Genomic DNA, 27,627 nt, shown 5'->3' on the forward strand with positions numbered 1-27,627 from the left:
GGAGACCAGCTGATACAGAGGAAAGGCTACGAGGATAGCACCTTCTTTCTTGGTGGTCACAGCACGATTGACTGAGATCCTGCCATAACCTGTATACCTATGATGAACCCGCACCCCATCCATCTCTCCACAACGAACTAGGACACTCAAACCATGAATGGACATATCCTGGCACTGTCTGTTGTAGCCTATTATTTGTATCATACAACTGTTTCCCTCTTCATTTCATGTATACCTTTAAGCACATAAGTAAAATGCTCTCATACCATGGTGGGACTGCAGCTAAATAATTAAAATAATGCACTCCAAGATTATTTTCCCAACTAAATTGCACAGTCTGCAACCTGAGTTACCAATAAAAATCCTTAATGATTCTGCCTTGGGCTGCATTGGTTTAAATCATAATATTGTAAAAACTGAATTTGTGGTGATGTTAATTCTGTACACTTGGCTTCAAAACTATTGTCATTATCGAAACTGTCTGAGAGGGGGTTGCTGGTTCCTGTGTTGTGCATATACATATCCAGGTGTACTATACTGTCTAAACATACACGGAAGTGCACCTAACTCCCCCTCTGCATCCCAAAACATTTGGCACCTACTATCTGTTTTTGCATAAGGTAATGGCATTTCTTATTTGCTCTCACCTAAAGCAAACTGCAATCATAATAGTGTGGCCCGAGTGACACAACTGTCTATCACTTATTTATTCCCGGGTTTCTCCACTCAGACACCATGACTCCAAACTCTTGAGCAGATCAAAATACCCTGATAAGCTTTGTGACTCTGGTAATAACAACTCTAACATGATATCCACCAGGACTCACATGTAGCATAACACCCTAATAAAACACTCAGGGGCACATTTATACTCCATTTGTGCAAATTGTGCGTCTTTTTTTATATAAATTCGGTGCAAAATGAACTCCATATTTATATGTTGTCGCTAGACAGGTCTAGGGTCAAAATATTGGAGGTAGCACCATTTTTTAGGCGCTTGAACCTACCTTGTGTCAATGAGATGCAAGGTAGGCGTTCCCATCTAACAAATGGTGCTAACCCCATAGCCCCATATTTATCCCCCATGCTAAAATGACACACTGGCGGGAGGAGGGGCTCAATAATGGTGCAAAGTTTGGTTTGCACCATTATTTAATGCATGTGTCAGACCAGGTGTTAGGGGACCTTTGGACCCATTTCCATGGCTAAACGCCATGGAATAAGCCCACAGATGCCCTCCTCAAGCCCTAGGAACACCTCCACCTACTCCAGAGGGACACCGGAGGTTAGGAGACCCCATCTCAGGTAAGTAGGGTAAGTATAAGTAAGTATTCTTATTTTTTTTTTATTCAAGTGCTATAGGGGGCCCAACTTGGGATGGTGGGCATGACTTCTGTCTTTTCTAAGACAGGAGCCATGTGGTATGGATGTTTTTGCGTCAGAAAATGCTGCTATGCTGGTTAGAGGCATTTCTTTGCCTCTAACCATCCTAATGTAATTTTTTGGTGCATAACCCCCTTCTCCCATACCGCCACCCACACCCAGCTAACGTCATTTTGTTTCTGCTAGCCCACCCTTAGCGCCAGATTGCTCCACTCCATAAATTTGCCACAAGACAGGCGTCCTGGAATCGGCGTCCTGGAATCGGCTATACGTTCTGACGCAAAACTGTGCAAACACAGTTTTGCGTCAATAAGTATAAATATGGGCCTCAGAGACATACACCACAGACAATTCTAGACCCATAAAGCCTGATCTATTATTATTCACAAATGATGTTTATGCTTGGAAGACGATTCTATGTGACGTTTTTAATATCTGAAAAAATACTCATGCTCATACTTTATAGAGAAAAACATCAAGTCTCTGGCTGCTCGGACAAGCTATGTACACCATACAATAATTTCTATGACACAGGCAAAATTAGGAAACAGTTCACTGACATCAAACTAGCCATGTTCACTTACATGTCCCCTTAAAGAACAGATCGAGGTCATGCCAGGCAGTTGTAGTATAAAAGGACTGGGAACACTGAGTTTGGGTTATTGTGCTCCCACTGCTCATTTGTTCTCTTTTACTGGCTTGCCTTCTCTCACACTCTTATTGTTTTCTCTGTTTTGATTTTCCTTCTGTCCCTTTACCTGCCCCCTCATATTTTCCTCTAGCTTTAGGGCTTTGTGTGTCTCCTATCTTCTAGGTGTTTTGCAGCTGCAGAAATGACGGCAGATGGATTCTGATGTAAACCAACTACAATCTATGGTTAGTGCCATTTACAGAATTCAAAGTGATTTAGAAAAGCTTGTCATGAAAACAAATTCCACAGACTACCACCTTATCACAGCTAGGAGTGAGCTCTTGACCTAATACTGGGGACAGATGTGCCATACAGAAACATTTACCCTCTCACCATCAAGGAGTGTCAAGTATTAAAAGAAGAAGATGAATTTGGCTAAGGGGTTTAGAAGTCATATAAGTCTTGCAGCAGCATTTCTCCATCTCCAAATCAAATAGCACCCTCAGACATTACACTGACTACAAAGAACTTAATGCTATTACAATAAAGAATTGTTGCTTCATTATTTGATATCCGACCTATAATGTCAAGTCAAAGACTGTCTCATATTTAAGAGCCGCATACAACTAAGTGAGAATTAAGGAGGATGATGAATGGGAAATGGCATTTAACACTAAATACAGATGCTATGAGTATTTAGCTACGCCTTTTGACTTATCTAACATACAAGCTGATTTCAACAATTTATCTATGATGTCTTCTAGAAGATTAATGAAGACACATGAGGTTATTTCCTTTTTAGTCTTTTTTATATCTGCAGGAGGTAGTAGTTGGGATGAAAAATGTTTGGAGAAGTTATCAAACCGGCCCAAGCCTTCTATAATCAAAGAGATTCAGAAATTCATTGCCTTTGTTGATTATGCAGCAATTACAGAACTAACCAAGAAAGGAGCATATTTTCAGTGTGAGTAAAGACAAGAAATGGAAGTCTTCACTTCAGCTCCAATTTTGTGTTATTCTGATCAGCTTGATTGTTTCACTGTAGAGGCTGACATCCCAGATTATGGCATTGAAGCCACGTTGCCTCAATAGATCACAGCACAAAAGCAGCCCACAGAGTGGCCTATTTTTGTGGAACTCTAACTCTATATGAAAAGAGCTATAAAGTCTTTGATTGTGAAATTCTGGTGAGTATAGCAGCCTTTGCTCATTGGAACCATTATCTACAAGTCTCTCATCAGTCTAAAAATATCTGGCTAGATCATAAGAATCTGGGATTCATGAAATCAATGAAATGTACTAATCCTATACATGCCAGTTGTTCATTGCCTTTTCTCCTTTCCACTACATGATCTCTTATCTAACACTCTCATGTAAAAGCTGGTGCTCTTTTGAAACCAGAAAGAGATATGTCTGACTATACTCCTACCATTATAGCTATAATTTATGAATTGATATTTTTACAGAAGGTGAAAAGAGCTCAAGGAGATGGAAATAACTGTCTTATGTAATACCTTTTGGAGAGACAATATGAATAACTACTATTTAGGAAGGAAAACTGTTCCATGTGCTACTCCAGTTGTGGGTCACCCAGCAAGAAACCAGAGAGTAGAAATATTTAAACCATATGTGTGTTGGCCAGGCATCCATAACAGTGTAAAATACTATGTGGAAACATGTTCCATCCGTAAATAGGCCAAAGTGGATAAGCAGTGCGCAGTGCCCTGTGGATCTCCTACACCCTCTTCCATCACCATCTATACACTGAGATACATTTTTTGTTTTCTATGCTTTTTATTGCAGCCCCCACCCCCCCCTCCACTAGCAGAAGATCATTTTAGTGATGTTAGCTATTGAGGACTACTGCACAAAGTTAGGGAATTTTGAGCCATCTGTACAAACACATTTTCCCATAGACACAGAATGGGCAAAACTGCTTGCTACATCTGGCCCTTTGTTACTTGACAAATGTTACCCTCAACAAATTAGTTGGCATTTATTATCCGCCAGAGTTTATTCCAGTTGTATGTCTTGCCAAGTACTATCATCATTGACAGAAGTTCACAGTTGATTGCACTCTTACATCGTCTGGGAATGATTACTTACCGCTCTAGCAGTTACCATCCATAGACAGATGGTGAAACAAAAAAGATTAATCAGACGATTGAACGATTGAACAATACTGTTATTATTTTCTAATGAAGCTGTGTGTCTCTTTCTACCCTATAACTTCCTTCTTTTTCTCACAGGTCTTCATTTGCTGCATTTGAGACTTACCTTAGTGGCAGACTCAGATTCTGTCCGAATGACAGGGTCTAAACTGAATCGATCTGTTATCCTATTACATTCAGATACTAGTGTTTTCACAACTTTGACATGCCACTCCGTTAAATCCCTTCACATCACACCATGCCACACCTGACATTTCCCACTTCCACTATTTCTTTCTACACACTTTTTATGCCTTCCACCAATACATGGATACAAGTTCTTATGGCCATTACCTAAAGGCCCCCAATATGTAATAAAAGGTTATATACAGAACTCAAACAAGAAGAAGCCTCCAGACAATGGCAACACATACCACAAAACTCACTTCCACCTCAAAAGTAGTGAACCTACTACACATAACATCAGTCATCCTACAGACTAACAAACTTCTAAATCTGATATTTACACTCTTCTGAGCAACATTACCTATCTTGATTTGACAGTGAGTACTATGAACAAATTCCTGAATGTATCCCTGCCACTTGCTGAAGCCACAAATGATAACACCAGGAACAACAATCCCTGGGAGGCCCCTACCCTCTTTTTTTATACGTCTCGCTTAGAAGTAATCTCCATAAGACATTCCTTCCTGACGCTACCCCTAAACAAATTAACCTGACAGTATGCCATTCTCAATTGCATGAATTGCATGTAAATGCACAAACAATATATGGGGTAAACTTTGGAAAGTCAACCTAAGATCACTTAAGAATTATAGATCTGCAATTGTAAACATCACTGCTCTGTCTCTGATATTTCATGACAATGAACTTGATTGTGTATCTCTCACTTGGATTTGGCTCAGAAAACACCAACCCATTATCGGCACTATATTGTGAAACAGCTACAATATTGTACGTCTAGACAGATCTTTTTTTTTTTTTTTGTAAACAGATTTTATTAACATTTTCAAGATATACAACCACATTCATGAACAATGCCAAGCAGGTGGTCTTTCAAAGTTGAAAAGGATAGGAAAGTTGACAGGTACATTTATCTGTAACGAACCAAGTTTAAAAGTCAGACTAATCTAGGAGACAATTGTGGTGCTATTGTTCCCCCTCCCTCCTCCCAACCTCACCGAGTTGGTAGAATAATAAAAGCAATAGTCAGCAGAGTTAATAGGTGCAATAGTTCGTGTCTATGGAGTTCCTTCTCTATAGAAAGGTTATAACCGTGGCCAGTGATGAAATCACAAACCTCCGCCCCCCCCTTATAAGCCGGGTCTTTCAGGTAGGCAAGTATAAACTCCCAACACTGCACTATCTCCATTCGGACTATCCCCTTGCACGCCTACCTACACAGCACCTCTTCCTCACATTCCCCCATCTCTCCAGCTCTCACCCTAGGAAAGTAAGCCAGGTCCCTTAGGTCCTTCCATTTTCTAGTTATCGCTTGCTTAGTTTGTAATAGCCCTAGGTCCTGACACTTACTAGTCACCTTGTTTTTGGAAGTGTGTTGAAACCAATGTAATAGGCAGTGGGCTTGGGTGATGGGGACCGGCGTTTCCGTGATCGCAGCCAGAAGTCCAATGATCTCGGTCTAGTATAGGGTCAGAACTGGGCATGGCCATATCAGGTGTAAAAAGGTAGCCCCTACAATCCCGCACCTAGGTCATGGTTTGGATAGATCTTTAATGTCAGGTGGGGGGGCACTCATTTAGTCATATAAATTACAGCATTATAGCAACTAACTCTTACTCCACCAAATCCTTTCCCTTCATGACAAACTGTTCACTCTTAGCTTCAGCAAAGTTTTAAACAAAGGCAAGAAGTCCACCAATCCATTTAGAGATTTTCTGGATGAATACACTTCTGTACAAGACTCTAACGTGCATAGAGACAATATAGGCTGCATTGCCAACCTCATCTTTGCCAAGCAACTATAGACCTTCAACCAACTTCCAGTAGAGTGGTCGGAACCAATATATATGTTAGATGTGACATCCTTGACATTGTATTCCATGCATCTTTTCCTTCTCCCCTGCTGTTTTGCTGAATTTGTCTTATTTGGCATTAGTACCCTGTGCTCTTTGACACTGCTAACCAGTGCTTAAGTGCTTGTGCCCTCTCCCTAAAACATGATAAATTGGCTTATACCTGATTGGTGCATTTAATTTACTTATAAATCCCTAGTATATTGTACTACTGGTACCCAGGGCCAGTAAATTAAATGCTATTAGTAGGCCTGCAGCACCCACTCAAGTAACACTTTAAAACATGTCTCAGACCTGCCAGTGCATCCAGTAGTGCAATTGTAAACTGCTGTAACGACCTGGCAAAATAAATATTTTGCTATTGTGAAAACTACCTTTGTAATGCTTATAAGTCACTGCTAAGGCAGGCCCTAAATCCTCACATGGCAGGGTTCCCTGTATTTAAAAAATAGAACATTTCTATTTAATTTCCTGGCAGTGAAAAACTCCTGAAGTTTTTTTTCACCGTTTTTTTCACTGTTGTAAGGCATATCTCGCCTATTGAGTAAAGCTACGTTACTTTATTACATTTCGTATGTGCTAACATTGGTTTGGGAGAAGATAATGAAAAACTCTTTCAATTCAAATGAATTGTAATTTAAAATCCTTTTTAATGGTGAATTTGGATTTTAGGTCAGAACTCTGAAAATTTCAATTTTAGAAAGCTGAAATTTTTTTATCCTAATCATGTGTGCTTTCTGCCAGTGTCCTGAGCCACATGACTGCGAATGGTGAATGGCCAGCTGTTGGTGTTTGTGTACTCCTCCCACATAGTAACACAAGGGTGACTTTTAGGGGCAAAACTGCACTAACTAAAGTTTAGAAAAGACAGGAGTCATGCCCACCACCCCAATGGCCAACACAGGGGACCAGGGTCCCCTGGGCATGGCCATTGCACCCTGTGCCATGCATTTGGGCCCATTTCAGGGCCCACTATGGCACTTTAAAAAATGAAATACTTACCTCTACTTACCTCGGATGGGGTCCCCCATCCTCCGCTGTCCCTCTGGTGTGGGTGGGGTGTCCCTGGGGCCTGGGGAGGGCACCTGTGGGCCTATTCCATGGTGTTCCACCATGGAAATAGGCCCACAGGTCCCTTAATGCCTGCCCTGATCCAGGCGTTACAAAATGGGGCAAAGCAAGCTTTGCACCACCTTTTGAGCCCTCCTCCCTCCCTTGCACCATTTTTGCACAGGAGTATAAATATGGCGTTAAGGCCATAGAGTCATTTTTTGTACGGGAACACCTACCTTGCATCTCATTAAGGCAAGGTAGGTTTTCACGTCCAACAAATGACTCTATTTGCACTGAATTAGAGTAAAAACATGATGCTAATTCGGTGCAAACAGAGTATAAATATGCCCCTAAATGTGAGCATGATGGGTCACCGTGCCAGGATGGCTGGGGGCTGAGCTGAGCCTTTCCCCCTTGCACTTCAAAGGGGGTTGCTTTCAGCACACACAAAGGGACCTAACACCAGCCTTTTGTCACCCCAGACTTCCTGGAGCATCATGGACCTGTGGACATTACAGAAGAACTGATCTGCTGGCAGAGGTCTGCCCTGGTACTTGACGACTGCCTTGCTGACTGAGAAGAAAGACTGGACGTGCTTACCTTCTTCCTAGGCTAACTTGAATTACTACAAGGGTCAGTTGACTGACCTCTGTTTTTGCTACAGGGACATAACGGTTTACAGAGGCTTCCCCGCAGCTCCCCATCTGACCTGCTGCAACTAGACCTGCCTGGGCCTGCAACTGGACCGCATAAGCCCTGCTGGCTTTTGCTGACATGCGTTCCTGATCCCCAAGAAATGCTCCCCAAGCACTGGACCTTTGGCTGGCATGAATCTGAGCTGATTCTAAGAAGTCAAGGTGAAATCATGAAGTATGAACTCTTTGTGAATAGGCCTCTTTCAATTGAGACTCTGACACCCACAATTACCACCAACATGAAGTTCCAGTGAAAACCTCTCTCTGCACTACAGTGACTACCGGGAATGTAAAAGGGGGCTTAAGAAAGATCTTTGGATGTGCGAATGTTGTAGGACAGGAGCAGGTTTATGATGTCATCACCCAGAAGGAACTGTTAAGATCTTCAAGGGTGACAAAGCCTATTTTTCATAGCAGGGCTCATGATTTGGCCCTTGCTGAGTAGGATACTGACAGTTGATTGGAGGGTAGATGTCTACTGAGCTTTGATTCAAGATAAAGACTTGGTAGGAAAAAGAGAATATTTTCTTGTCATAGCAGAGATTCAGGTTTTTCTATTCAGGGATTTTTAGCATTGTCATTTAGTGAAGGTGTAGCGGTGTAAGAGACAGGAGGATAGTATTTATAAGGATTCACTTATTCGTAGCTGAACCTAGGAGTGATTTTAAAGGTGTCAACTTCAACGCTTGAGGTTTAGAGTTAAGAGATGTATACGTGACATTCTTCCCTGTGAGGGAGTGGGGAGAATTCTTCCATGGAAGCAGCCCCACTTGTCAAGAGATATGGGGAGTGTAGCAAGCTGGGCTATCCAGGATAAATGTTGGCTTTGTCATTACAAGTTTACAGATGTGAGGAAGAGGGATGTTGAAAGGGAGTAGGAAATATGCAAGGAAGAGATAGGATCATGGGTAGAGTCATGGGTAGGGTAACCCAGCTTGTCTTCTCTGTCGATTAAGCTCTGCCAAATCAAAGAGGTTGGAGGGGGTCTGATGGTAAGGTCAGAAACCTGAATCAATATTCTGTCCTTTTTAAAAATGGAGCTGGTGATTTACCAGATTACAGAGCTATAGGGATAGCTAATGTGTCTTATAATCAGGGACTGTCCTTGATTTGGTCACATTTATGAATTTATGAGGGTTGTCTAACAAAGGGGGTAGAATGTGTAAAGAAAATATCAGACAATTTTTCCCATTCACTTGCCACTGCAGTGATATTAATCAGCATGATTATTTTGTTTGAAATTTGGAAAGGCTTTTGTAGAGAGATTAGGAGGGACTGGTATTCTTGTGGAGTTGGGTTTAAATTTAAGACATTAATTCACAGAGATTTTCAAACCAAACCATCATGGTGCAAAACATTGAAATGTACCTTAAGAGGTTGTTAACTTAACATTGTTAATGTGTCAGAAGCAGGGGATGCCCCAATATTCTGATTCTGTTACTGCATTAGAAATTAATAATTCATAATCTTGTGGAGGTCTATTTAGGTCAAGCATTGGGGTTCATGAAGGTTTTATTTGTGTTTTTGAGCAAATATGGAGGTCTTATATTTTATTTTGATTGGATTTTGAATTTAATAAGTAGATCTTATTTGTTGAGTCCTTCAAAGAGCAGTGGAGTAGTGTACTTTGTCTGTTGTCTGGACACCTAGTAGTGTATGTGCCTTAGTGCCTTGCTTGTTATCATAGTTCAAGGATAGGGTAGTTAAGTCTTTCTTTTATCATGGTGAATATCAGGTACCATTAAGAATCACGAAGTGGAGTTCACTTCAAGATGTCCATGGATAGATGATTTATGGCTTCCCTGTTGACAGTAGGCTGGTAAAACAAAAATGGAAAAATAAATAATGTAAGGCCGTGAAGGGTATGTATAGCACAAGCAAGAACTATGTCCAGGAGTGCAGTATGCATCCACTTCCAGCACCCTTTTTAACAGTAATTTCCTGTGCACCAAGAATTTGCTCAATCTGGCATAGGTGTTGCCAGCAACAGGATTAGTGCACTTCAGATGCCAGACTTGAGGTTTTGTCTCATGAGAGAATGGACAGCCATTAGGGCTAAGCCTGACATATCTCCACCATGGGGTGGGGGACAGGTGAAGATTGCCGTGCCTTGAAAAGGGCATGGGGAAAATGTATAATTATGTCCAACTGTTTCCACACTTGTGAAAAGGGCAGATAAGAATGAAGAAAGTCTGACTGTTCAATTTGAGCTGTCGGTTTTTCAACTAATTCTAATGTAGGACCCCCTTTAGCACCTGCGATTAACAACCATATTTTAATGTTAGGTCCATTGCTGGTGCCTTTTACACTTCAACACATTTTATTTGTGTTCATATTTTTAAGCAAGGCTTGCCTTTAGCTTATTGTTTTTATATTATGAGCTGCTTCTCCATGCCTTGCTCAAAGCTGTCACAGTACGTGATATGCTAACTTGTATTGCCACTCTAGGAGCACGGGAGTTTGTCCCCATTTTCTAGACACATCATTATGTCAGGCTGTTCTTAGAACCCTGTACGGGTTATGACATAAGCAACACAAAACCTAAGACAACACAAGACCCAAGGGGAGCAGAGGGCATTCCAGTCATGGCTGTCCTAGGATGCATATCATTCCACTGACAGCTTGGCTGATACTGGCCCTGACAATTCAGCTTCCTCAGAGTATTGCCATCAAGACAACAGACAGACCCTTGCTACCCTGCCCAGGTATGGGGTCAGGGTTACTCCCTTAGATTGGGCACAGGAAGGAATGTCTAGACATTTTAGAATCATATAAAATGGTTGGGTTTGTATCTTCTTTACACTGGTTGTCAGAGGAGTCAGAGTGTCAGGTTTCGGTTGCCACAAATCACTTTCTCCTTTCTAGGGTTGGGTAAAATATTGTGGACAAGTCAGGCGTCAGGACGACATCATCCAAATGCTGTGGAACGGAGTCAGTCTCCCACACTCAATGATGCTGCTGCCGTAAACATGCAGTCGTATTAACATAATGTGAACTGTACAACACGATATCAGGGAATGCAGAAGCAGTTGGACATAATTATAAGTTTACAAGTTTCCTGACAATAACATTTGTTAAGAGTAATTCTTGATTTAGTAAGTCAAGATAATTATTATCTATAAGTATAGTAAACGAAAAATAAATAAAATCATGGATTTGTATTGAGAATCATTTGCACAATGTACGGTGGACATATATGCATTAAGGTTGTTAAAATGATTGTTCCCCTTTGTTAAAATGAAGAGAAATGATAACCACTTCTAATATTTTCAGTGAGAACAAAGGCCTGAGTTTAAGGACTTGTTACTTGAGGTAATTAGGTAAAAGGATTGCTCATGACTTGAATGTAAAAGGAACTTTTTCAGATCTGGTATTCTTTCATTACAGACTTTCATAAGCAGATTATGAAGTGTGACTTGCCTTGAATCAATGGTCTCTTCCCATTTCCCTTTTCCCCTCTGTATGAGCAGCTGTGATTTCTGTTCCAATTAGGGATCATAGGCTCTCTGTGTAGGTGATAGGATTACCTTCAAGGCACTCCTGCCGACCGTGAACTACTATCAATCAATCAATCAGGAATTCGTAAAGGTGCTGAGGAGGGGGGAGGGGAGAAGGGAGGGTGTAGCTACTGCTTGAACAGTCAGGGCTTGAGAAGTTTCCTGAAGATAAGGAGGTCTATGGTATGGCACAGGTGGGTGAGAAGAGTGTTCCATGTTTTGGCGACAAGGTGCAAGAATGATCTACCACCGGTTGTAGTTCTGCAGATGCGTGGGATGGTTGCAAGGGTGAGGTCGGCGGAGCAGAGATGTCTGGTCGGGGTGTAGAAGGAGAGCTGTCTGTTGAGGTATTCTGGTCCGGTGTTTTGTGCTTTGTGAGCGTGGGTGAGGAGTCTGAATGTGATTCTCTTGTTGACTGGGAACCAGTGCAGGTTTCTCAGTTGGTCTGTTATGTGGCAGTGGCAGGGGATGTCCAGGATGAGGCGTGCGCAGGCGTTCTGGATACTTTGCAGCCTCTTCTGGAGATTGACTGTGGTTCCTGCATACAGGGCATTCCGGTAGTCCAGTTTGCTGCTTACGAGGGCTTGGGTGACTGTTCTTCTGGTTTCCGTGGGTATCCATTTGTAGATCTTTCTGAGCATGCGGAGGGTGTTGAAGCAGGAGGAGGAGATGGCGTTGACTTGCTGGGTCAGGGATAGTGAGAAGTCCAAGATGAATCCTACGTTGCATGTGTGGTCAGCGGAAGTCGGAGTGGATCCGAGAGTGGCAGGCCCCCAGGAGTCATCCCATGCGGAGGGGGTGGAGCCGAAGATGAGGACCTTCATCCATTCAGGAATGGCCTTCATTCTTTCATGGAGGTTGGTCTCGGCGGAGTTCTTAGTGAGGGAGAGGATCAGCTCCTACAGTAGCAATAGTAGTTAATAAAAACCAGAGTGTGGTTCTCCCCTTCTTTTCAAGAGAAGTGCCTTAGTTCTATGCTGTAAGGGATCAGACTGCACAAAGTAAGCCTGGAAGAAATATACTGACTTTCATAATTGATGACTTACACAAATAATTTTGTCCAAAGCCCTCTTACAATCCACAGTTTACTGTACCTTTTGTGGTGCTGACAAGATGTCAGTACAGTCAGTGGAGCAAGATGGAACTATAGCCCTCCATCCCTTTCCAAAATAACCCAATAATGACTGCACATGAGTTTGCTTGCTGGCTTTAGCCAAATCATAATGGTTTTGATCTTAGATTTGAGAGATTCCATTTTTATGAGGCCACTTAAAAATTACAGTAGATGACCAATATATGGCCAGTCTAACTCTTGGTTGCCTTCACTGTGAGCTTTGATTTTCCTCATGTCAATAATGTGCTTTTTATGTGAACAATGTGATCTGCCCAGGTGTTGCTGAAAGAAATTACAGTATCGCATTAGGTGACAGGTAACACAGAAAGCATCCAGGTCACACAGGGCATGGTTCGCCAACTTCTGGAAAGTGTCTGGTGCCTTCTTCTTTCCAAAGACACCAGGGATCAGATCAATCTGTCAGTACCAACCAGTTAATTCTGTGATTCTAAGACCCTACCCATGTGCCCATGACCTTTCTGACTCTTGAAAGAGGATGAACATCAGTTTTCTGACACTTTTGAAACCTTTGTATTCTACACAGAACAACGGTATATCTGACATTTTAGTGACCTCCATCTTGTTCATGACTTTTTCAGATACATAGTAGTCCTTTCATTTGGCATGCAAAGTTCTTCTCTATAAATTCTATTGTTGTACCAAGTGTGTTATTCCAGGGGTCAAGCACAAGAGCGCAAGGAAGCACTCTTGACAATAAATACATTCCCTCTGTTCATTCATAGTCATGTGGGGGAGAGTTGTACTTGTATAAAACACAGACCTTGTTTAGTGCTGTACTGCACTTCAAGAGGTTCTCTTCACCTTCCATTTGCTCAGAAGCAAGAAGAAAGGCTGTCATCTCCACTCATGACTGTAGGGTTTGAGCAGGATCACAATGTGTATTTTGAGATATACTTATTTAATTGAAGCCAAAGCATGTACACTGTATATCAGGAAAAATAAAGGGCCCTGTTATGGCTCTGGAGAGCATGTACCTCTCCATTGAAGTCCACAGAGCTGTAGTTATGACCCCCACTTCATCACACAACAATGATGCATTTTATCTTTCATTGAAATGGAGTGAAATCTTCAGGGGGGCTCTGTGGTCAGGAGAGCACTCAATATGGAGCTTCATTATTCATGACTACTTTCATCTCACCAGGCTGCAGATGACTGACAGTGTTGGCAGCACAGTGATTATAGGTGCAGGAAACGTCTACTCTCCTTTTGTCAGCTTAAGAGAGCAGCAAACCAGTCTCTCCCACATTGCTCTAATTGTAATGCCAGTCCTCTATAACTGGGTCCTTATCCCATCCACTGCAAATAGGTTTTGCTTGGCTGTGCAATACTTTTGTGCAGGGGATGCTTATACAGCTCGTACAGTGCAAAAGATGCAATATGTGACCAGAGTGGCTTACATTTTGTAGCAGACATATTTTGGCTGTATCTAAGGTGGAAGCTTGGAGGGAGAGCCATTACAGCACCTTTATATTACAAGTCTCCCTCCAGAACATTTCATAGATCTATTACTGTGGAAAAACAGAGAGGTCTAATTGGTGATAAGGAAGAAGACAGAGGGTTCATTTTTAAATAGAAAGTTTCCCATCACACACCGTTCCTTACTTATTGTTCAATTGGAGAGGGTAACAGATGTTTAAGTGGGTCAACCTTACTTGAATTTGTGCTCTTGTTTTGGGTTGGTCCTGAGAGGAGACTCTTAGCTCTCCTCTTCCTCCCTGCTTTCTAAGTAAAACAATGGCTGGACCAATCTGCATGAAAATAGCAAAAGTGTAGAACTGCCAAGACTCAGTCACAGAACTGAAATGTTGGAATACAAAACTGCTACTGTGACTTGAGTAGGAAGATGGAACAAAAACCCTCAGTCACTCTGTCTGACCAGAAGCCTGGGGTCCGACACCACTGTTATATTGACTGCCAGCATCCCTTGTTTTGTTTGGAACCAATAACCTGGGAAAGATCCAAGTAGCCTGCAAGAAGGAACAGTCCATAATTTACTTCAAGGGAGACAGCTGACTGACTGCTCAGGAAGGGTATTGGCGTTCCCCTGCATAAAAATAAAAACTGCTTAGAAGAAGTGAAGGCTGAAAGGGTTTTGAGAGAGATGAAGTGACATCACTACTACAACAAAGGGCACAATCTACACTGAGAGACAGCATGTGAAGTCCCAGGTGTGTCTCCCCAGTAGAAGTGGCATTGGTACCTGTATCTGAGGGGTTCTGGAATTCAATCTTGGCAGCTGGTGCACACCTTCATTTGGTGCCATAGCATTTCTCAGAGGAAGGGCTCAAAACAGCAGCTGCAATTTCTGTTGGGAACATTTACACCATTAAAAGAGTCTCTGAAGGCATGTATGTATATGGTTTTCCATATGATTTAGACTTATCCAAAATGGTTCAAATTGCATTTTCTGTTACAAGACTTCGCAATCCATTTTAATATTTTTTCAGTATGTGGTTCTATGTGCCATTTCCTCTTTCCAGGTAGAAAAGGACATCCTAAGTTGACATCCATTGCTGTACAACACAGTTGCAGTTTGATACTTGTGCTTGGTCAAGTATTCTATTACTTCAGTCTTGTTCCGGCTGCAGTGCTGGTTTCATGAGCAAGTGATCTTTAGTTTCTTGTCATCTAGAAGGTTTTTCTCCCTCCAGCTTGTGACTCAACAACCACCAAATTCTATGATATCTAAATGTGTGCAGAAACATAGGTGTCTATTAAAAATAATCATCCTTACTTTGAGACTTCCAAATCAAAGTATCTAGTGAAGCAACACCTGTTACTTGACAGGCTGAGTCTAAGATCACAGCAACACAGCTTAGGGGGCTGTGCCAGATGCACACCACTAGAGGGGCTCTCCCTCTGCTGACAGTAGTATCCACAGGTGCTGCCCATGGCGGTGCTGCTCATGGTAGGACCTTTACAAACTTGCAACCAGTCTAACTAACCGGTCTAACTAAATAGTAATTTTAATTTCCACCAACCTTCCAGGCACCTTTGCTTCTCCAGTCTCCCACTAGCACACACCCCACACATACACAAAAGTAGAGTAGGGGGTCAGGCCTTCTCATATCTGTCTCCTGAATCATGGAAATACCCCCCACAACACATCAGAGCCTCTTCCTCTCTTCTTGACTTTCGCAAAAAGCTGAAGACTCAGCTCTTTGAGTAAGCCCTCCAGGACTGGCCTCCCGCACCGGTTCCAGAGCACATGGATACCTTCATTGCATTGTTAGACCTCCTTACCTTTTTGTAAAATGTTTGAATCCCTTTCCATAGGCATGTAGAGACATTTTTATCACCATGTTTTCTGACAATACCCCGAATAGCGGGTCTATATTTAACATCATCAATCAAATAGATTTTGGTACAAAGCTCACAAAAAAAAGAAGCACAAGTAACATATGCACAATAAAAAAGGTTTAAAACAGCATTTTAAAACCATCTCACAATGAATATTCCCTATCAGAATCATTGATTATAAAACGACGTCTGTACCGACAATGCAACATAAAATAAGATCTTAGTAACTTTTTAAAACATCTCCTTAATTCCAGAGAGATAAAGAAAAAGAGTGAAATCTTGAAGTATTATTTTTAAGTAACTCTTTTGCGTCGTTCACCCTCCGTATAACAGTAGTGTCTGACAATTGCTCAAGCCATTTTATCTTAGCGTAAGCACAAGCTAGGCAAAAAATAATGGGATTCATCCTCCAGCTGATGTGAACATATAGTACAATACTCCGATTGCATACAAACACTAGCCCAGTTATTATTATTTTGAGGTTAAATTCCAAACCTATTTTTAAGATATAAGACTTTGGCCACAACTGGATCAATAACGTCCAGATAACATTCATATTTTGGTGCAGATTTTCTACTCAGAAATGTTCATATTAATCTCCAATGCCCTGCCACAGTCGAATTTCATAAGCACGTTTCACTGACCCTTGCTAATGAAATCAGGAGAGTTCCACATTTCAGGCCTACCACCATTCTTAGAAAACCTTTGAAAATGCCTGAGCCAGTCCAGTAATTGACCACCCTCAAGCTTGAGCACCACGTGGAGAGCCTCTCAAAAGAAGTTCAGCTCTGGTGTCCCTCCACAATCGTGCTGAATACAAGGCAGGTCTTATTTGGCAATTAACACAATATAATTAATTCCAAGATCCTTCACTAAAGGGATTGTTTGATTGTTCGAGCTCTGAGGGGCAATGTAAAAATATGCCTCAAAAAGATTGCTTCAAAGCTAAACAAATCACAAAAATCTGTGTCTCCCCATATTTCATTGCCATAGGAGTGCAGCACTTTGGCATTGGACCCTGTAAACTTTGAGTGCTAGAACAAATATTCTGCCACCCTTATCACGAGTGAAGCATAGGGTGGCACCAGAGATCAGCGTCAAAATTCTTCTTAAACTAGTTTTTTTTCTCTCCATTTTATGTCTTGACCGAAACCAACTCCAAAATAGATGCATTCCTGCACCTGTTCTAGGGGTACATAATTTATCCAGAATTTTTTATAAGCCTTTTGTGTATCCAAAACATCCTCACTTTTGTTTTGCTTGTGTGATTGTTAAGATTTTCCTTGAGCAAATCTCACCAAACAGTAGTCCTAATAGGGTTTCAAGGAACCAAAAGAGTGTCATTAGCAAACAGTTGCAATTTTCTCACAGCAGTGTTAGAGTTGTCATTAGCACCAGACACCATAACTTTAATAACCTTATTCATATACAAGGAAAGTATCAAGGGATCCAGAACGCCTTCATTAACAACAACAAAAAAGGTGTAGTTGATTCCCCAGCAGGGCCCAATCGAGTCCTGACAAAATGCCCCTTGAGGAGTCTAATCAACATTTGTAAAATGCCTGGTGGGATTCCCTGCTCTAGTAATGAAGCCTCTTAGAGGTTTGTATATAATGAAAGAACATCAGAGGTCAACAAATACCATATATAGTGGCAAATTATTTACCACAATATACTTTGATAATAAAAACAGGAATCTAAAAGATTACTGTAAGCAATAGGATAGTGAAGACTCTTCAGACCCCAGATCATGATAATTTTTTGGATGGGACTCTACTTTCATAACCAAAATCTTACCCTAGTGCTCAACTTCTTATAATATATAATCAACCTTTTATAAAGACAATGGCCCTCATTATGATAATGGCGGTACATGCCACCTACCGCCACGGCAATAGCTGCCAAAAGACCATCGCTGTGGATACCTACCGTCCACCATATTATGAAATAAATTTTCCATTGCAGACATTAAACCCATGTGCAAGCACAGAACACGTTTCTACTACAGATTTATTTTCTGCTCAACCAAAGTAGACATACCCCAGGTGAGGTCTTTTTCTTCGATTACAGCTGAATGGTCCTCATTAAGTTAGGAAGTATGGAAGTCACCAACTATCATTAAAACAGACATGTTTATTTGTGGGATGGTTGCCAACATGAAGTAATTCAGCATTAAGGGCAAAGAGTGTCAGGGAATCTTTTTCAAGTTGCACCTTCCACAGTAGACGTTAAATAGCATAATCTGGTCACTAAAAAGAAAAGGTTAGCAGTGATTTCTTATCAATGATGACCTGAATAAATTACTTAAATCTTAGAATTAAGTGAGATATCAACAAAATGGCCAGGTCCCCTGATGGTTTCCCTTTAGTACATCTCGCAGCTGGAATCTTGAAACAAGGGAAGACTGCTCTGAGCAAAGAGGTGTAGGCCCGAGATTCTTGAAAGGTAGATCTGAAGAATATCAAATAAACTGCAATATTTCGAATTATCAAGTTTCTGCGCCAATCCAGCCATACTCCGGTTTAGTAACTCTAAAAATGTGCATTCTCTAGTGTCATTCTTAAGAGTGACAACTCAGTATACATCAGGATCAGAGCGTGGCTAATTGCAGGAACTTGTGCCAAAATAATGTCCTGATATTCAGAGCAGATATGGAAGCAGCTATTCACCTCCAGGCAATCATTGCCACAAAACTTTTTGATATATAGCTACTATCATTTTAAGAGTTGAAATTAAATGTTATATTTTTTCCTCTATTATGGTTGACTCATTCACATTGATTAGTTTCCTACCTAAAAGTTTATTCCTTCCGTCACTTGGGACTTTGTTATTTATATCTGGTAAATTTAAAACTGGAAATTCCTCCATGGGAACCTTCACTACATGTATGCCTATATTGCCCCAAATAGTGCTCTTTGGTTTCACATGGCTAAACCATGGCCATTGGCCTCCCAGCCAATCTTTGGTGTCTTCGTGGTGCCCCACGCAGGACGGGATAGAAATTCAAATGAGGATGTCTCATTAGAGATTATTGAATTATACCCTTCAAAATGGACGAGGCAGATTGCCCCTATTAAACACACTATGGCCCTCATTACAACCCTGGTGATAAATGTTGCCTACCGCCATGCTGATGGCCGCCAACATACCGTGACCGCGGCGGTATTCCACTACGGGTATTATGACCCACACTGAGAAATCTGCCACAATACAGACACCCACACAAGTCCACCAGACAAAAGGTCAGTGATAAATTGACGGTAGCAAAACCCACACCATTATGCCAACAGGAATATGCCGACAGTATCAGGACCCATGAATCACCGCAGAGGTCTTTCAACCACGGAAAACCACTGGCGGTACACACCGTCGCGCTCAAAATACACACACACTTAAAAAGCTACACCACCTTGGACAATTCAAACTACACACACCTGACACACATGACACACACAACACCCACACACTCAGACCTCTCTAAAACACACACCCACATTACCCAGAACCCTTTCAACGAAATAAAGATTGCCAACAGAGAGAGACACAAGCCAGGAGCATGCACTCAATCTGAGGCACAGAACACCATCACCCATCCACGCACCTCACAGCACACACCACAGCACATCATCCCACACATCACCCCACACATCCTCACATATATTATTCACACCACATCCATGGCACCCCAAACACACCCCAGGTTTTCAGAGGAGGAGCTAAGGGTCATGGTGGAGGAAATCATCCGGGTAGAGCCACAGCTATTCGAATCACTGGTGCAGCAGACGTCCATTGCTAGGAAGATGGAGCTATGGCGGAGAATCAAGGACAGGGTCAACGCCGTGGGACAGCATCCAAGAACAAGGGATGACATTAGGAAGAGGTGGAACAACCTACAGGGGAAGGTGCGTTCTGTGGTTGCAAGACACCAGGTAGCTGTACAGAGGACTGCCGGTGGACCCCACCTCCTCCCCCACAACTAACAACATGGGAGGAGCATGTCTTGGCAATAATGCATCCTGAGGGCCTCGCAGGAGTAGCAGGAGGACTGGACTCTGGTAAGTCATATCTTTACTACTATATCCCCCCAGCCTACCTGCCATCACAAACTCCTAGCTTCACCCCCATCACTCCACCACCTCACATTTACCCCACTATCACAACCCACCCATCCCAAAACCAAGCCCTGCATGTAACACCAATTCATGGACCCCCATCACAGACCTGCATGGACACCCATCACCACAGCATGCCCATTAGAGAGAATCACCTAGCCCACAAAATCACCACGCTCACAAGGCAAAGCTGACAGGACAATCCCAACCATGGGAAACACACCCATGCACAAGATGGCACACACAGATACAATAACACTGCATTTTCATCCCCACAGGACCCATACTCAACGTCACCGGAGAGGAGTTGCCACCAACATCCAGTCCCCCTCAGAGGAGGCCACCAGTGATGACAGCAGCTCTGCACGCCTGGATCACGATCACCAATCTGGCCTATCAGGGACCTCTGGACAGTCGGTTACCCTGCCACAGTCCCAACCCACCACAGAGCGTCCCCCCTCAGGAAACACCAGCACAGCACCCACCCAGCGGGCCCATGCCACTGTCCCCAGGACCCATCAATCAGCAGTATGTCCACCACTACAGGGACCCCAGGCAACCCCACAAACACAGGACGATCAGGGACCTGGGGTCATTTGCAGTGGGCACACGGTTCAGGGGACAGAGGCACAGGACAACAGGGAAACTGGGAGGACTGCTGTGCGACAGGGGGAGGACAGGCCCAGAGAACCGACTCTCCAGGAGGCACTCACCAACATCCTGGGAGCATACCACCATTCCCAGGAGGCCATGGGCCAGATACTGGTAAAAGTTGCAAGAGACCCAGTGGCTGCGGGAGGGACAGTACCTGGGGATCAGGGAGGACCTCAAAAACATCTACACCACCCTGGTCACCATTGCAGGGGTGCTGGCTGACATGGGCAACACCATGAAGGAGGCAGTGGCAAACAACGGGCCACTGACACTAGCCACACCGAAGAACAGCCCTCCACCTCTGCCGGCGCTAGTGGACAGAAGGCCCGCCACAGGACCAACAAGCCACCAGCATCCCACCCCCTGCAGAAGGAGAACCATCCCGCAAACGGTCCCTGCGATCCAGGCAGAAGCCAGAGAACATTGCCAAGACTCCCGCTAGAAAATAGGACTCTCCTGATTATCACCCTTCTCCCCCATTCTGTCACCCTGGCCACCTTGAACTGCCATTACTCCCTTTCCTATGCCCCATTGGACAATGCACCTGCGATACCAAGAGACTGGACTCTAACTGGACATTCCTCCACCATCACCCCAGCCCATTTCATATCCCCCTCAACCTCTTAGCACTTAAATAAACACCCTTGGAACAAATACAAATCTTGAGTCTGTCAAATGATTGAAATATGTATTACTACAACAGTCTGAAAACATTGCTAGTCATATGTACAGTTATCTACATTGGTATGACCTTTAGTTGGCAGCAGTAAACATACCAGGAGCGAGAGTGGGCCACAGAGATCTGAAAATAGAGATGCCAAAGGGTACAGTAAGTGGCCATAGACATAAGGAAATCAGGCTGCCATGAACAATGTCCAACAGAAAACTAAAATGTTAAGTGAAATTACAGTGTCTTTCTTACCTGTGTGTCACTGGAAGTTCTGCTGTATTATATTACTTCTGTTGTCCACATCTTCTTCCTCTGCCTCCTCTTCCTCACTGTCCACTGGCTCCACTGCTGAAACAAGACTATCTCCAGGCTCATCCTCCTGCAGAAAAGGCACCTGGCGTCTCAAGGCCAGGTTGTGCAACATGCAACATGCAACGATGATCTGGCACACCTTCTTGGGTGAGTATTACAGGGATCCACCTGTCAGAGGGAGGCACTGAAACCTGGCCTTCAGGAGGCCAAAGATTCTTTCAATTATCCTCCTTGTTCACCCATGTGCCCCATTGTAACGTTCATCTGCCCTTGTCCTGGGATTCCTCACTGGGGTCAGAAGCCATGAGAGGCTGGGTAACCAGAGTCACCTGCAAATATCGAGGGATACCTGTTAGACACACACTAATCCTTAGGGACAACCCCATACCCATAAACCAACTTATACTGGGTGGGGACCCTGTGCTCACCTATTAGCCACACCCAGTGCCTCTGGAGTTGGCCCATCACATATGGGATGCTGCTATTCCTCAAGATAAAGGCATCATGCACAGAGCCAGGAAACATGAAATTCACATGTGCGATGTACTGGTCCGCCAAACACACCATCTGCACATTCATAGAGTGATAGCTTTTTCTATTCCTGAACACTGGTTCATTTCTCCAGAGGGGAGGGGAACAAATGCTACAAATGGCACCAATGATGTTGGAGATATGTCCCAGGGCATAAATGTCAGCTTTCACTGTGGCCAAATCCTCCACCTGGGGGAATACAATGTAGCTGCACATTTGTTTCAGCAAAGCTGACAACACTCTGGTCAACACGTTAGAGAACATTGGCTGAGACATTCCTGATGCTATGGCCACTGTTGTTTGGAAGGAACCACTTGCCAGGAAATGGAGCACTGACAGGACCTGCACTAGAGGGGGGATACCTGTGGGCTGGCGGATAGCTGACATCAGGTCTGGCTCCAATTGGGCACACAGTTCCTGGATTGTGGCGCGATCAAGTCTTTATGTTAGTAGAATGTGTCTGTCTTCCATTGTCGCAAGGTCCACCAGGGCTCTGTACACCGGAGGATGTTGCCATCTCATATTCATCCTCAGCGGTTGAAGCCTATGGAGGAAACCAGTGAGCAGAGGGTCATATTCCCACATCAATTGAAATAATGATGCATCTTTTCCTTTACAGAACCTGTATCTGAATCTGAGAGTCAGTTGCTGTGCCAATGTCTGCTGTGACGCAGTTAGGTGCCATGGCCTGTGCCCCCATGAAATGGCGGCTGCCTGACCTGTGAGGAGGGGCAAGTGGAAATTAGTTAATTCCACTGGTGTTGTGTGCCGTTGCGGTTAACGGTCGACGACCACCGCACAACTTCATATTGGTTATCATTGGGCCCTATGGGTTCCAGGAGCCAATGGGGATGTACGCTGGCAGTGACGGTACGCACTGCCGTGGACGTGACCGCCATTTTCTATCTATTCACTCACTTGCTACCTGACCTTCAACAGAGAGGACCTACACTGCAAGTGCTGCTGTGACCTGTGTCTGGAAGCGACAATGGCTCATGTGTCTGGGGAAAGGGCCCCTGCCTTCACTGTGGAGGAGTTGGAGAAACTGGTGGATGGGGTCCTTCCCCAGTACACGTTACTCTACAGTCGTCCAGACAAAAAGGTGAGTACACTGTGAGCATGATGCGTGGGCCATGAATGTATGGATTGCTGTGTGGAGGATCTAGATTGACTGCAGGAGAATTTGAGTAGGAAAATAATGCATATGCAAAATAAAACACAACTTACCACTATACTGCCCATATCAAAATCCCCAAGTGGTACTGGCGACTTTGAGCCAGATGGGGGACCCCTAGTAGGAGACCTAATTACACTCATGTCATGGAATATAGCTGGACTAAAAACGAAAATAGCTGAAAAGGAATGGCAGACTATAATAAGTTCATCACATATAATCTGCCTACAAGAGACATGGCACACGGGATCCTTCTCTGTGGAAGGTTATGCCACATTCTCTTCACCAGCCATGGCCTCAGCCAGGGGAAGAGCAAAGGGAGGCCTAGCAATCCTTATTTCAACATTGGTACCCTACTTATTGGTGAAATCCTCCCTCGATTCCCCCTACTACCAGTTTTTATATTTTCGGATAGATGGGATCTTAGGAATTGTACTAATAAACTATTACAACAACAAATTTGATGGTACTAATAGAGTAGTGGCATCGACTCTGCATGATGACTTACAGGCCTTTGTAAACGATATAACTTCAAGTTACCTAATAATATGGGCTGGAGATTTTAATATCGGGACATGCAAGAATACTATTGGGGAGACATGCAGATTCATTGACGAGGGGGGACATACTCAATTGCACTTTTTACACAATAACTATGGAACTGTATTGAATGAAATACTATTTAGATATGACCTAGAGTTGATGGAGCAAGATGGGTATAAAGGAGAGAAGCTTCCATCGTTTGTAGGAAGAGAACATTTCTCGACAATCGACCACATACTAATGTCAAAGAGCCATTTGGATATGGTCGTTTCACTGAAGATTGAGCCCACTATATATAGTGATCACTACCCCCTGATACTGACTACAAGATTAGCTAAACCCTTTAATATAGGTGAACGACTAGCAATGGATATAGGAATAAGAAGTGGAAACGGATTTGCGATTAAATGGACTGGGATAAATGAAACAGATGCGATGAACAAAGTTGTGACACAACACCGCCAAGAAATTATCATATGTACAGAATATAATCAAAATTCACATATGATCCTAGGGTCCTTTAACCAACTTAGAATCGCCATTGCAGGAAGTTTATGGAGAGCATCGGGGAAAAAAAAGAGTGGTAAAGTGGGGTGGTATGATCACAATTGCTCATTAGCCAGCCAGGAACTAAAACAAGCCCTGCAGGCCCGACCAAGAAATAGAGAAAAAGTAATTATTAAGCGTTCTAATTACAAACACGCATTAGAAACCAGGAAGGCACAATTGAGAGCTAGGGCATGGGCGAATCTCGAACAAGCAACGACTCTAAGAGACAATACCTTATTTGGGAAAACAATCAACCAACCTTTCCTAAAAGATAGCGATGCACCCGAAATAACAGTACATGTTCCTTCGTTGGAATGGCTCTCTCATTTTGGTACAATTTTTAACCCAGAGAACCTGACTACTCACCCGCCAAATAATGGGATAATTGAGATCAACCCACCCTTCTTGAAACCAGTCAGTCTAGAGGAAGTGAAATTTGCCATGGGAAGATGCTCGAAAGGGAAGGCACCAGGCCCTGACGGGGTACCAGTAGATGCCTATATGACACATGTTGATTTATGGTGCCCTATCTTGACCCAAGTCTTTTTGAGTGTGACAAAGGGACATATTTTAACATCATGGAGTGAAAGTATAATTGTCCCTATTTTTATAAAGGGGCATAGAGGCGACCCCAAATGTTATCAGCCAATCTCACTTCTGGATACCTCTGTTAAATTGCTGGGAAGAATACTTGTAGAAAGACTAGAAACATGGGCAACAAATAATCACATACTTACAGAGGCTCAATTGGGATTTAGGCCTGAGGTTGGCACCCTGGAACAATGTATAAATCTTAATTTAATAATAAGTAAGTATACAATAGCAAAGAAGGGTCATGTATTCCTCTGTTTTGCAGATCTTAGTAGTGCCTTTGATTTGGTGAATCACACCAAGTTGTGGAAAGTCTTAACAGATATGGGTGCACCCTCGGATATAATAAGCTTTTTGGCACAGCTATACAATAATCTAACAGCACGGGTGAGATATGGAAGAAATGGAGAATATACACCAGGCTTTAGGATAGGAAGAGGAATACGCCAAGGTTGTGTCTTGGCGCCGCTCCTATTCTCTCTTTACATAAATGGTGTAGATGCCCACCTAAAAAACTTAAAAATTGATTGCCCTAAAATAGGAGAATGTTCTATCCCAATCCTTTTATATGCAGATAATGCAGTTTTGTTGTCACGAACTGCAAATGGGTTGCAGCAACTAATGGAGGGCTTCATGGAATTTATGGAGGAAAGAGATATGATGTTGAATATGAGTAAAACAGTGGTAATGACTTGTGGACAGGGAAAGGCTAGGAAGAAAACCTATTTTATTAAAGGCCACAAATGCGAAGAGGTGAATGGATTTACATATCTGGGTATACAATTTTCTAATATGGGACACTGGAAACAACACCTAGAAATTACCAAAATGAAGTATATTAGGACAACTGAGGCAATCTTTAGATTCTCCAATACGATTGGTAATAAACCCCTAAGGGAAATGCTGCAAATTTACAAAAGCAAATCAATTAGCAGCATCACATATGGTTCTGCCCTTTGGGGTTCGATGCCCGAGATCCATTCATTACAAGTGTTAGAGAATAAATTTCTACTACTTGCAGTCCCAAATACCACTTCCACATACATGGTACACAAGGAATTGGGCAGTCCCTACGTGGTGGATTTAATATACACAAATGCGTTGTCGGCTTGGCATGGTATCTGGTCAAAAGAAGGGACGCATCTCACCCGAAAGATTATTAAAGATTGCCTTACATTAGAACATCGGGATAGAATCCCATGGTTCATGCACTTAAAAGATCTGTTGAGAGGTATAAATATAACACCAAATTTAGACAATCCAGGCATAGTTCTCCAATTTAGCAAGAAAGAACTGAAAAATCATTTAATGGCTTGGAGGGCTAGTGAAAGAGGAAATAGAGAATGCATGAAATCAACGGTAGCTCTTTACATGATCGAAAACAATGAGGTAATACCAAATTATCTACTGACAGTTGTGAATACTCAGCATAGATTTTATTTGACCCGATTACGTTTTAGAATGTTGCATTTTTTGGTAGCCTTCCCAAAAATGAGAATTTGGAGTAAAAACTTACCAAAGTGCCCCTGCGTGGGACGTTTTGCACAATCCACAATGCACTTTATTATATCTTGCAAATTTTATCATGATATTAGGAAAGAATTCTTAAAACCACTATTTATTACTAATAAGTTATTTTACTGTAGAGAAGCTTTTAACTATTTATTTAAATTGGATACGAATGAGAAATGTGAAGCAGTGATAAAATGTATCCTACATGCAATTGAACAGAGAAAAAAATTGTCCTATTTAGAAAAGCTCCGATATGAGAAGGAATAACCGCAAAATTTGTCGCAACAAAGATTTTTATCCTTTTCTTTTTTTTTCTTTTATGGAGTAAAATCCGAATAAAGATTGTTTTGAATTGAATTGGATTGCTGTGTGTGTAAGCCACATGTAGGGGGTGCTAAGGCATCCTGGCCAGAGTGCTGCATATATGGTGGTCAATGTATGTGCGTAAGGGGATGGGAGGGATCTGGTGGGCCATGAGTGTGACGGTCTGGACGGTTAACTAATTTCCTTTTCTGCTGTCTTTTCCATGCAGGTCAGCCCCCATCAGAGAAAGGGTATTTGGCGTGCCATCGCCAAAGAAGTGCGGACCCTGGGGGTCTTTGACAGGCGGAGCACACTGCCGTAAATGGTGGGAGGACCTGCGCCGCTGGGCAAGGAAGATGGCGGAGGCCCAGCTGGGACTGGCCTCCCAACGAGGAAGGGGTGCCCGTCATACTCTGACCTCCCTGATGTTCCGCATCCTGGCGGTGGCCTATCCGGAGTTGGTGGGAAGTCATCACAGTAGACCAAGGGGGTGAGTGCAGATTCTGAATCCTGACTGTGCACGCGTTAAGGTTTACCTAGGTGGGGGATGTGGGCTGTGTGTGCCCCTGGGCCAGGCGAACATGTCAGGGTAGGTCCCTTGTTGGGCAGGCTCTGAAGCACTCCAACCCCAATAGTGTTAGTGGGCATCTACGACTGGGCAGGGTCCTGTGGGTTTCAGGTGTGCAGCTAATGGCGTTAGGCATTGTACCCCATGGGCCGGTGACTATCTTAGTAACTGGTAGTGCATGGCCTAGTGCATAGAGCTGCTCCCTGT

Source organism: Pleurodeles waltl, chromosome 1_1 (assembly GCF_031143425.1).
Source record: "Pleurodeles waltl isolate 20211129_DDA chromosome 1_1, aPleWal1.hap1.20221129, whole genome shotgun sequence".
NCBI lineage: Eukaryota > Metazoa > Chordata > Amphibia > Caudata > Salamandridae > Pleurodeles > Pleurodeles waltl.